This window comes from Anomaloglossus baeobatrachus, chromosome 10, assembly GCF_048569485.1.
Source record: "Anomaloglossus baeobatrachus isolate aAnoBae1 chromosome 10, aAnoBae1.hap1, whole genome shotgun sequence".
Classification (NCBI taxonomy): Eukaryota; Metazoa; Chordata; class Amphibia; order Anura; family Aromobatidae; genus Anomaloglossus; species Anomaloglossus baeobatrachus.
Window position 1 is genome coordinate 9,564,649 of NC_134362.1, and position 12,478 is coordinate 9,577,126.

Genomic DNA, 12,478 nt, shown 5'->3' on the forward strand with positions numbered 1-12,478 from the left:
AACGTTAAAGTAATAGTTCTCTGGCAATTGGTACCTGAGAAAATAATAATTATTATTAATCATGCTTTCGCGATTAACCTTACACAATAAGATATATGTTACCTGATTGAGGACAAGAACAAATGTATAAATAAAAAGTTAATACTTCATCAATCTGCTTTACTGATAAATTCTGAGGGAAATAAAAGAATAAAATTATTATCATATTTATGATAAAAATGAAAGACTTAGAATCTGTTACTTTCTCTTATTATTTCTTTTTAAATATTATTATTCATATACAGAGATCAAGTTATTAATTTATAACATTAAACTATCATTTTACTAAATGAAAATATGACCTTGATTTACTATCACTACTTTTAATATATATATATATATATATATATATATATATATATATATATATATATATATATATATATGCATAGATTCACTGTATATGAATAATCATATTTATCAAATAATAAAATTAATTTACCCAAAAATCCACTTTATTTAGCTGAAGACCAAACCTAAATTTTTCTTCAAAGATTCGGTCTATTAGATTCATTTTAAACTTATAGGAATCTGTGAACTTATTTTGTAGCTCAAGTTTTGTTCTTAAATGAGAAAGAACGTCTCCCAGCTGTCGCTGCCTATCAAATTCTAACCCAGGGAAAGAATCTGCACAAGACACCTGTTTCTGTCTTTCAACGCTTTTACTCATCATTTGTCTGGGACCATCAATATCTGATCCTGTGACCAATCCCTTCACTGGAGACAAGGGAAACAAAGGTTTTTCCTGTGGAAAAAGATTTTTAGATGATAGTAATTGGGATGGATTGTATGGTTTGTAACACGTATGCATTTTCCTGTGAATTTCATATATCCTGTCACAGAAATATCTGGATCTGGGAGACACTGTTGGTTTTTCACAGAAACTCTCCCTTTTTCGTGTTGGTTTTTCAGAATTAATTAATTTCTGTTTTGATTGACTTTGGTGATTTCTAACAAAATCGATAAATGTCGTACATTCGAATAGGGACTTTTTATTTAATGCCACCGAACAAGCTGCATTATCAAGGAAATTAAATTTCTTGATGAATAAATGTATCATTCCATCCAATCTGACATTTGGAATGACCGCCCTATACAAACGTTCAAAAACGGACATAAATGAGAACGTACTCTCATTCTGTTCAATTTGTAATTCCTTTAACATCTCATAATTTGGATCAGATTCATTCCTTGCACAGAAGATGAGATTTTTCAGCCTTATGATATCGTTATCATTTGAACAATCAAATGTCTCATTGTCAGAAGACTTTTTTAATGCCAATTGTCTAAAGAAATGCTGAGGTATCCACATACGGAATAACTGATTCGTCTCACTATTGGTTAAATTTAACTTTTCAACGGAACTTTCAAATATCTCTGAATTTCTGCAAACATGTATTTTAGGATTATATGCGGGAATTAATTTGCATATGTCCAATAGACTCTTTCTAAGTTTAATTCCTAACTTAGTCTGTTCTATTTTTTTAAACTGATCGTCGCCATTTTCTCTCTGCACGTGTCCTTCTCTGACAACTTTCTGCACATGTCCCACTCTGGCTCCTCCCCCTTCTGGCTTCTCTACGTCATTTCCTGCTTCTTTCTCAGTATGCTGAAAGTCACCTTGATTAGGTAGCACATGTCGGCCGCCATTATCAAGATTCTGATTTGAATTACAGTCTAAATCTGACTTTTCATTTCCAACATTACAGTCAGAATTCACAATATCACTGACTGACATTCCAGGTTCTAAGCAGTCTTTGGATTTCTCTATCACTGACTCTCCTGACAATTCAGGTTGTCTATTTCCACCATTTTTACATTTTTCTACAATTAACTTGTGAAAATCATAGACTAAATGACAGACATTTCTGATTTTCTGTTTCTCTCTATTAAAAGACCTTGCACATTCTATACATGAATTCTCAAGTTCACACTCCCCATAAAAGCGTAACCAAATCTCTTCCACATTAGAAATATCTGAATAAGTGAATTGAAGTTTACTTTGCTTAACATATGAAGAGATAAAATCCATGTTCTTACCTGAACTGATCAGATGATCTGATGGATGATCCTCTAAGACTTGATTCACCTTCCTCAGCACGTCCAATACTTCTTATGGACTGACTTTATCTTTCTTGCTCAAAAATACGTCAAAAGTTAACTTCTATGGCTTTATAAAGTCTTTAAAGTTCATGTAAAGAAAACTTTCATGCAACTTGACTTATACGTATTTCCTAGGTTCTGCGTGATTTTTATAAATTGTCGATTCCCTTTCACTTTGCAGGAGGCATATGTCTCTGATGTCTCTGTCTGTCCCCCCTTATGCAAAGTGAAGGAAGAAGCACAAAAATGAAAAAAAAACACGAATGACTGAGCTCGCCAAATGTTAAAAAATATACTCTTAAATATATTTTTCTTCAAATACGTAAAAGCACATGAAAGAAAGGACTTCAAAAATGTAAAAAATAAATGTATTTTATCTATTTAAAAATGGTTGCCAGGGTTCAGTTACAGAAAGTAAAAATAATATACTTCGTTAGCTTACGTAAAAGAGTTAATTTAGTCCATATTGATCAATATAAAATCTTCATCCATCTCTCCTTGGATTCTGACTGGCAAAGCAGGGGGTGATATCCCCTAGGCTGGACAGCATGTGTTCATCTTGCAGCCTCGGAGCCTTCTGGGACAGCTGACAACGTGCAGGAGCGACCAGTAGCCCCCTCCATCGTGTGTTATATGACAACTGTCCAGTCCATATAGGGTGTTTTAGTTGAACATAGTTCCATATGACATAATCTTCTAGAAGCTTCCAGAAGATTTATATATATTCTTCCATGTCAGTACTCAAGTATATTCAATATGGATATTTTAATATTTGTTCCTTATAAAAACTTTATTAATAAACTATGCCCTCCAACATAAACAGAACTGTGAACATATATGTCCCACTATGAAATATTTGATAACTAGATGTATTAATTTTAATGTTTTTACAGAAAGTCTGTGTGTGAACGGGTGCATTTCACCACCGATACTTGGACCAGTAAGCACGGACAGGGACGTTACATGTCGCTGACTGGGCACTGGGTAACTATGGTGATAGATGGTGAAGGGTCTGCTGCACAAGTCTTGCCGTCCCCACGACTTGTGTGTCAATCCTCTGTCTGTCCAAGTTCCGCCACTGCTTCTGCCTCCTCCACCTCATCTGGGTCCTCCACCTCCGCCTCAAGCCTGCCTGGTCAGGCCACCAGCGTTCTCACTGCGCAGAAGGAATCACGCACCCCTCATTACTATGCTGGCAGCAGAGCGCAACGACATCAGGCGGTCTTTAGCTTGACATGTCTTGGAAATAGGATTAAGGAATAACGTTTGGAACTCCATTCTATGTCTGAACTGGGTGCAAAAAACCTAAAAAACATCACTATGGGTAGATAAGGTATGCACACCAGTGACTATGGAAGGGGAATACATGGAATAGCAGAAACTGCTGTGTGAATACTGACATGAAAAATTCAATAGCATTTGTAAGAATGAAATGTGAAAAATGGAACCTGCATTACTGCCATGAATATATGAATAAAGAGAAATTTAGCTACTGAATTGATCAATGCAGAAGAGCCCCAACACTACGCCAAAGTATTTCTCTACGTTGGGGTCCCTAGCTTGTGTGTGTCCTCTCATGCAGTTAAAAAACTTACCGTGTATGGGACGCTGAGACCCAGGCTATATATGCGTATAATGTGGATTGGCAATAGGTGTGTATGGGGAGGGTTCACAAACGAAAAACTACTAACATTAAGGAATAACGTTTGGAACTCCATTCTATGTCTGAACTGGGTGCAAAAAACCTAAAAAACATCACTATGGGTAGATAAGGTATGCACACCAGTGACTATGGAAGGGGAATACATGGAATAGCAGAAACTGCTGTGTGAATACTGACATGAAAAATTCAATAGCATTTGTAAGAATGAAATGTGAAAAATGGAACCTGCATTACTGCCATGAATATATGAATAAAGAGAAATTTAGCTACTGAATTGATCAATGCAGAAGAGCCCCAACACTACGCCAAAGTATTTCTCTACGTTGGGGTCCCTAGCTTGTGTGTGTCCTCTCATGCAGTTAAAAAACTTACCGTGTATGGGACGCTGAGACCCAGGCTATATATGCGTATAATGTGGATTGGCAATAGGTGTGTATGGGGAGGGTTCACAAACGAAAAACTACTAACATTAAGGAATAACGTTTGGAACTCCATTCTATGTCTGAACTGGGTGCAAAAAACCTAAAAAACATCACTATGGGTAGATAAGGTATGCACACCAGTGACTATGGAAGGGGAATACATGGAATAGCAGAAACTGCTGTGTGAATACTGACATGAAAAATTCAATAGCATTTGTAAGAATGAAATGTGAAAAATGGAACCTGCATTACTGCCATGAATATATGAATAAAGAGAAATTTAGCTACTGAATTGATCAATGCAGAAGAGCCCCAACACTACGCCAAAGTATTTCTCTACGTTGGGGTCCCTAGCTTGTGTGTGTCCTCTCATGCAGTTAAAAAACTTACCGTGTATGGGACGCTGAGACCCAGGCTATATATGCGTATAATGTGGATTGGCAATAGGTGTGTATGGGGAGGGTTCACAAACGAAAAACTACTAACATTAAGGAATAACGTTTGGAACTCCATTCTATGTCTGAACTGGGTGCAAAAAACCTAAAAAACATCACTATGGGTAGATAAGGTATGCACACCAGTGACTATGGAAGGGGAATACATGGAATAGCAGAAACTGCTGTGTGAATACTGACATGAAAAATTCAATAGCATTTGTAAGAATGAAATGTGAAAAATGGAACCTGCATTACTGCCATGAATATATGAATAAAGAGAAATTTAGCTACTGAATTGATCAATGCAGAAGAGCCCCAACACTACGCCAAAGTATTTCTCTACGTTGGGGTCCCTAGCTTGTGTGTGTCCTCTCATGCAGTTAAAAAACTTACCGTGTATGGGACGCTGAGACCCAGGCTATATATGCGTATAATGTGGATTGGCAATAGGTGTGTATGGGGAGGGTTCACAAACGAAAAACTACTAACATTAAGGAATAACGTTTGGAACTCCATTCTATGTCTGAACTGGGTGCAAAAAACCTAAAAAACATCACTATGGGTAGATAAGGTATGCACACCAGTGACTATGGAAGGGGAATACATGGAATAGCAGAAACTGCTGTGTGAATACTGACATGAAAAATTCAATAGCATTTGTAAGAATGAAATGTGAAAAATGGAACCTGCATTACTGCCATGAATATATGAATAAAGAGAAATTTAGCTACTGAATTGATCAATGCAGAAGAGCCCCAACACTACGCCAAAGTATTTCTCTACGTTGGGGTCCCTAGCTTGTGTGTGTCCTCTCATGCAGTTAAAAAACTTACCGTGTATGGGACGCTGAGACCCAGGCTATATATGCGTATAATGTGGATTGGCAATAGGTGTGTATGGGGAGGGTTCACAAACGAAAAACTACTAACATTAAGGAATAACGTTTGGAACTCCATTCTATGTCTGAACTGGGTGCAAAAAACCTAAAAAACATCACTATGGGTAGATAAGGTATGCACACCAGTGACTATGGAAGGGGAATACATGGAATAGTGTTGGGGCTCTTCTGCATTGATCAATTCAGTAGCTAAATTTCTCTTTATTCATATATTCATGGCAGTAATGCAGGTTCCATTTTTCACATTTCATTCTTACAAATGCTATTGAATTTTTCATGTCAGTATTCACACAGCAGTTTCTGCTATTCCATGTATTCCCCTTCCATAGTCACTGGTTTTTTGCACCCAGTTCAGACATAGAATGGAGTTCCAAACGTTATTCCTTAATGTTAGTAGTTTTTCGTTTGGAAATAGGAGTCACACAGTGGCTGAGTTGTGGGCAGCTCTGGAGACTGAGTTTAATAAATGGTTGTCTCCACTCAACCTGCAGCCTGGTAAGGCCGTGTGCGACAATGCTGCAAACCTGGGTGCGGCCCTTTGCCTGCGCAAGGTGACACACGTGCCTTGTATGGCTCACGTGTTGAACCTTGTTGTCCAGCAATTTTTAACACACTATCCAGGCCTAGATGGCCTTCTGACCAGGGCACGAAAACTGTCTGCTCACTTCCGCCGTTCAACCGCTGCAGCTGAGTGACTTGCATCGCTTCAGAAGTCTTTCGGCCTGCCGGTTGATCGCCTGAAATGCGATGTGCCGACACGCTGGAATTCGACTCTCCACATGTTACAGCAACTGTGGCAGCACCGCCGAGCCCTGGTGCAATACGTCATGACGTATAGCCTGGGCCAACGAGATGCAGAGGTGGGGCAGATCAACCTAATGGAGTGGTCTCAGATCAAGGACCTATGCACCCTTCTGCACAGTTTCGACATGGCGACGAATATGTTTAGCGCTGACAATGCCATTATCAGCATGACAATTCCAGTCATTTACATGCTGGAGCACATGCTAAACACTATTCGGAGTCAGGGGGTGGGACAACAGGATGGGGAGGAACTACAGGAGGATTCATATGCGCAAGACACAACAACATCACCAAGGTCCAGACGTTCATCATCACCAACGCGGTAGGCATGGGACCATGGGGGACAGGGATCAACAAGGGTGCATGGTAGCAGGCGAAATGCAGGAGAACATGAAGAAATGGAGGACGAACTGTCCATGGACATGGAAGACTCAGCGGATGAGGGAGACCTTGGTCAAATTTCAGTTGAAAGAGGTTGGGGGGAGATGTCAGAGGAAGAAAGAACGGTTAGCACCTCTATGCCACAAACACAGTGTGGACTTGGTCCGCATGGCTGCGCAAGACACATGAGCGCCTTCTTGCTGCACTACCTCCAACATGACCCTCGTATTGTCAAAATTAGAAGTGATGATGACTACTGGCTTGCCACACTATTAGATCCCTGGTACAAGTCCAAATTTTGTGACATAATTCCAGCCATAGAAAGGGACGCACGTATGCAGGAGTATCAGCAGAAGCTGTTACTCGATCTTAGCTCGGCTTTTCCACCAAACAACCGTGCAGGTGCAGGGAGTGAATCTCCCAGTTGTAACTTGACAAACATGGGACGGTCTCGTCATCTTCAACAGTCTACCCGTACCAGTAGCACCATATCCGGTGCTGGTAACAGCAATTTTATGGAATCTTTTCATAATTTTTTTAGACCGTCCTTTGCAAGGCCACCAGAGACAACAAGTCAGACACATAGTCAACGGCTGGAGAGGATGATACAGGAGTATCTCCAAATGAACATCGATGCCATGACTTTGCAAATGGAGCCTTGCTCATTTTGGACTTCAAATCTTGAAAAATGGCCAGAGCTCTCAACTTACGCCTTGGAGAATTTGTCGTGTCCAGCTGCCAGCGTTGTCTCTGAACATGTCTTCAGTGCTGCTGGGTGTGTGCTGACAGATAAGCGCACGCGTCTGTCCAGTGACAATGTGGACAGACTAACGTTCATCAAAATGAACAAGTCATGGATCCACAAGGAATTTACTACCCCTGTGTCTTCCTGGGGAGAGTAAATGCTTGTGGATTTGGAATGTGCTTGATGCAAATCAAAACATCCTATTTGCAACTAGGGCACAAGTCCTGCCACTGATGGGGTGTCTGTGTGGCCCAATTTTTGGAAAAAAGGGAGACTCCGCTTGCAATAACCCTTGCTTGCTGTGTTTTTTTAAAAGGAGCCAAGATGAACAAGTCATGGTTCAGCAAAGACTTAGCTAACTACCCCAGGGTCATCCTGGGGACGGTTAAGTATGGCGTATTTTTGAATGTGCTTGATGGAAATCTAGCTGTGAAGTGTACAACTGGGGCACAAGTGCTGCCACTGAAGGGGTGGGTGTGTGTGTGTGTGGCCCAATTTTTGGAAAAAAGGGAGAACTCCACTTGGAGTCACCTTGTGGTGTTTTACATGATTTTAGAAGGGCGTGCCATGCCTATATCTGTGTCTCCTCCTCTTTTTCCTTGTCCAGCTCTTTTGTTTTCGCATGAGTATATGTCCTTGTCACTTTCCCATGTGTTTGTGTTGTGTTGTGAGTTGTTTGTCACCTTTTGGACACCTTTGAGGGTGTTTTCTAGGTGTTTTTATGTTTGTGATTGCCTGCCATTGTTTCCTATGCGGTTCGAGTTTGGTTCATCGAACGTTCGCCGAACTGAACTTGAACGAGACCTCCGTTCGACGAACCGAACTCGAGCCGAACCGCGGCTGGTTCGCTCATCTCAATTAATTACACCATAGGCGTTTTGACCTGCGTTATGGACGACGCAAAGTGCGGTCGCAGCCTAAGGCCTCGTGCACACATTCAGTATTGGTGAGAATTACCTCAGTATGTGTAAGGCCTCGTGCACATGGTCAGTATTGGTGAGTATTTACCTCAGTATGTGTAAAGCCTCGTGCACATGTTCAGTATTGGTGAGTATTTACCTCAGTATGTGTAAGGCCTCGTGCACATGGTCAGTATTGGTGAGTATTTACCTCAGTATGTGTAAGGCCTCGTGCACATGGTCAGTATTGGTGAGTATTTACCTCAGTATGTGTAAGGCCTCATGCACATGGTCAGTATTGGTGAGTTATTACCTCAGTATGTGTAAGGCCTCGTGCACATGTTCAGTATGGTGAGTGTTTACCTCAGTATGTGTAAGACCTCGTGCACATGTTCAGTATTGGTGAGTTTTTACCTCAGTATATGTAAGGCCTCGTGCACATGGTCAGTATTGGTGAGTATTTACCTTAGTATTTGTAAGGCCTCGTGCACATGTTCAGTATTGGTGAGGTTTTTCTTACCTCAGTATGTGTAAGGCCTTGTGCACATGTTCAGTATTGGTGAGTTTTTTACCTCAGTATGTGTAAGGCCTCATGCATATGTTCTGTATTGGTGAGTTTTTTACCTCAGTATGTGTAAGGACTGCTTCTAACTTGTGAGTTTCTCGCAGTAGAGCAATGCGAGAAAATCTCGCATTGGAATCGGACACATGTTAGTGAATGATTCAGCTCGCATTTGCATTTTTTTTCTCAGTCCAAATCGGACTGAGTAAAAAATCGCAGCATGCTGCTTTTTTGCGAGTTTCTCGAACGATTTTTCTCAATGATTCCCTATGGAAGAGGATTAAAATAAGGATCACACACGCGCACCAGCGTTCACATTTGCGAGTGTGGCAGGAACTATGCTCATTAAATAGTCAACAGATGAATGTGACATCACATTCCCAAAGGTAAATTAAATGACACATGAGTAATCGCTTTTATCTACTGTGTTTTTTAGAGTTGAGCGCGGTTCGCGGTTCGAGGTTCTCCAGTTCGCGTCTCGAGTGATTTTGGGGGCTGTTCTAGATAGAACTAGAACTCGATAGTTCTAGATACGTTCGAGAACGGTTCTAGCAGCAAAAAGACCAGCTAATTACTAGCTGGCTTTCCGCTGTAATAGTGTAAGTCACTCTGTGACTCACACTATTATGAAATTTCAGTGTATAGTGTGCGGGAACAGCACATTCAGATCACTGCTGTATGGATAATAGCGATCGCCATTTTTTTTTTTTTCCCTTGTCTTCCTTCCCTAAGCGCGTGCGTGTAGTGGGGCGGGCCAGCATGTCAGCCAATCCCAGACACACACACAGCTAAGTGTACTTTTAGCCAGAGAAGCAACGGCATGTGTGATAGGATGTCCATGTCACATGTCCCTGCATTATAAAAATGAGTATCTGCCCGTCCGGACGCCATTATCTCTTCTGCGTCCTTGGTGTCAGTCACTGCTGGCGCAGCTCCTATCTCCGATACTGCTGTGTACGCTCTATACACAGCGCTGTACAGAATAGGGATAGCACTTTCTATCAGTCCTTTTAAGGGCTAATACCGGCAGGGTCAGAGCCATAGGTGACAGGTCAGTGAAAACAGAGTTTAACAGCTACACAAGATGACAGCGTCTGTGTAGCTAAGGTCAGGGATTTCCTCGCTGCTTTTCCCCATTAGGAGGGATAGAAAGGCAGACTTCCTTTCCTCTACCCAGAGCCCCACAACCCTGCCACTGTACCCTCCTGCCCTTTGCACACTCCAACTCATTGTTACTAAGCCGTTATACTAGCAAACACTGAGTGAACTTAGTGGCATCCTAAACATGGCTGTTGGACTTCTGTATTGTCCCACTAGTGCAAAGATATTTGCAGCACGTCTGCCTGCATTGCACACTCAAACTCATTGTTACTAAGCCATTATACTAGCAATCACTGAGTGAACTTAGTGGCATCCTAAAAGTGGCTGTTGGACTTCTGTATTGTCCCACTAGTGCAAAGATATTTGCAGCACGTCTGCCTGCATTGCACACTCAAACTCATTGTTACTAAGCTATTATACTAGCAATTTATGCTGCCAGTTTAAGGCTATGTTCGCACGTTGCGTTTTTTCCCGCGTTTCTGCAGCGTTTTCAGCAGCAGCGTTTTTGCGCTAAAACGCATGCGTTTTTGTTTACCAGCAAAGTCAATGGGAAAAGCAGAAATCCTGTCTGCACTTTGCTTTTTTTTCTGCAGCGTTTAGTTTGCATATTTGTGGTCAAAAACCATGCTGAAAAAGAAGCAGCATGTCAGTTGTTTTTGCCATTTCTGCAGCGTTTCCTTTACATTGGAGTCAATGAGAAATGGCAAAACGCAACCAAAATCAACTTTCCTGCGTTTTTCATGCTTTTTACCTGCTTTTCTACTGCGTTTTTGGCTTCAAAAACGCATGCTTTTCTGGCATAAAATTAAAGGGTTATAATGTCCCTTTACACACACACTAAAACCGAAAATTTAAATGATAAAAAATATTAAACTTTACCTATTTTTCTGTTAAAATGTGCATAACCGCTATTATTTCATTAAAATTGATAATGTTTCATATATTTTTATTAAAAGTTAATTTTATCCTTTTTTGCTCTTTTTTCATTATTTTTGACTATTCCAACTTTATTTCTCAGTGTCTTGATCTACAAAACGCATCTGCAGAAACGCAGGTGAAAACGCAGATAAAAAGCGCTGAAAATGCACTAAAAACGCGGTAAATACGCATGCGTTTTTAGCGCTAAAAAATGGCCAAAAGCCATTTGGTCAAAAACCAAGGGAAGGAAAACGTGCAGAATAAACTGCAGGTACTCCGACGCAACGTGCGCACATAGCCTAAGGGCCGTAGTTGCATTGTCAGGGATAATTATTGTTGTTTATTCTGCTGTTAATAAAGCTAGACCACCGCTGCAATCTACACCACCTCTCCTTTTTTACTACCACATTTTAAGTGCATAATCTTGTCGCAATCAACATGAGTGGCAAAATGACAGATGCTGGTGGAAAGGGGAAGAGGCGTGTTGGAAAAGGAAAAAAAGGGTTTGTCCGTGGGCAAGGTGGCAAAGCTCCATTAACATCTGCTGAAGATAGACCATCTTTCAGCAAAAGTAAGATGTCTACTACTTACCGTGGACAATCCGATGTGCTCCCTTTTTTACGGACACGAACAACTGGAACAAAGGTAGATGATGGCCAAAAAAGGAAAATGCTTGAATGGATCTCAAGTGGTCCAACAAGTGCCCTCTCCTCCACCTCAACTACCGCATCCAAAAAACACCAGTCCTCTGAGTTTTCATCCCAATTAAACTTGCTTTCTCCCAGCTCTGAAGTCTCCATCCACCACCATACATGGTGGAACTGAGATGGCTGAGTCTGCAGAGCTGTTCAGTCACACTATAGCCTGGGAATCAGAAGTCTGCTCCCAAGCTACAGTGAGCACAGACCAGGAAATGGTCTGCAGTGATGCCCAGAACCTTTATGACTCTGATTCAGGCCGTGAGGACCAAGTTTCTGAGCATAATGTTGACCCTTTTTCACAAACTGTAACACCTGTTGTTATAGACAATGAGGAACATACTGATGACGATGAGACGCAGATACCAGATTGGGATGACAACTTAAATATTCGGTCAGGGCAAGAAGAGGCTCGGTCTGAGGGTGAGGGGAGTGCAAACACAACAATTGATGAGGAAGTTCTAGATCCTACCTACTGTCAACCCACAGTCAGGCACTCGAGGAGGTCAACAGAGGCGGTGGAGGAGGATGCAACCGACGACGAAGTTACCTTGCACCTTCCTGGACAGAGTCGGAGCACTGGTAGCACGTCTACAACTGCATCCTCAGCCACCACTCTGCCTCTGAGCACTAGTCGGGGGGGCTCAGCAGGTCACATGCCCTCTAAGCCTTGCCTATCCTGGTCCTTTTTTGACATAGCAAAAGATCGCCCAAATTATGTGATCTGTAAAATTTGTCGTGATTCTGTTAGTAGAGGGCAAAACCTCAGCAGTTTGACAACTTCTTCCATGAATCGTCACATGAATAA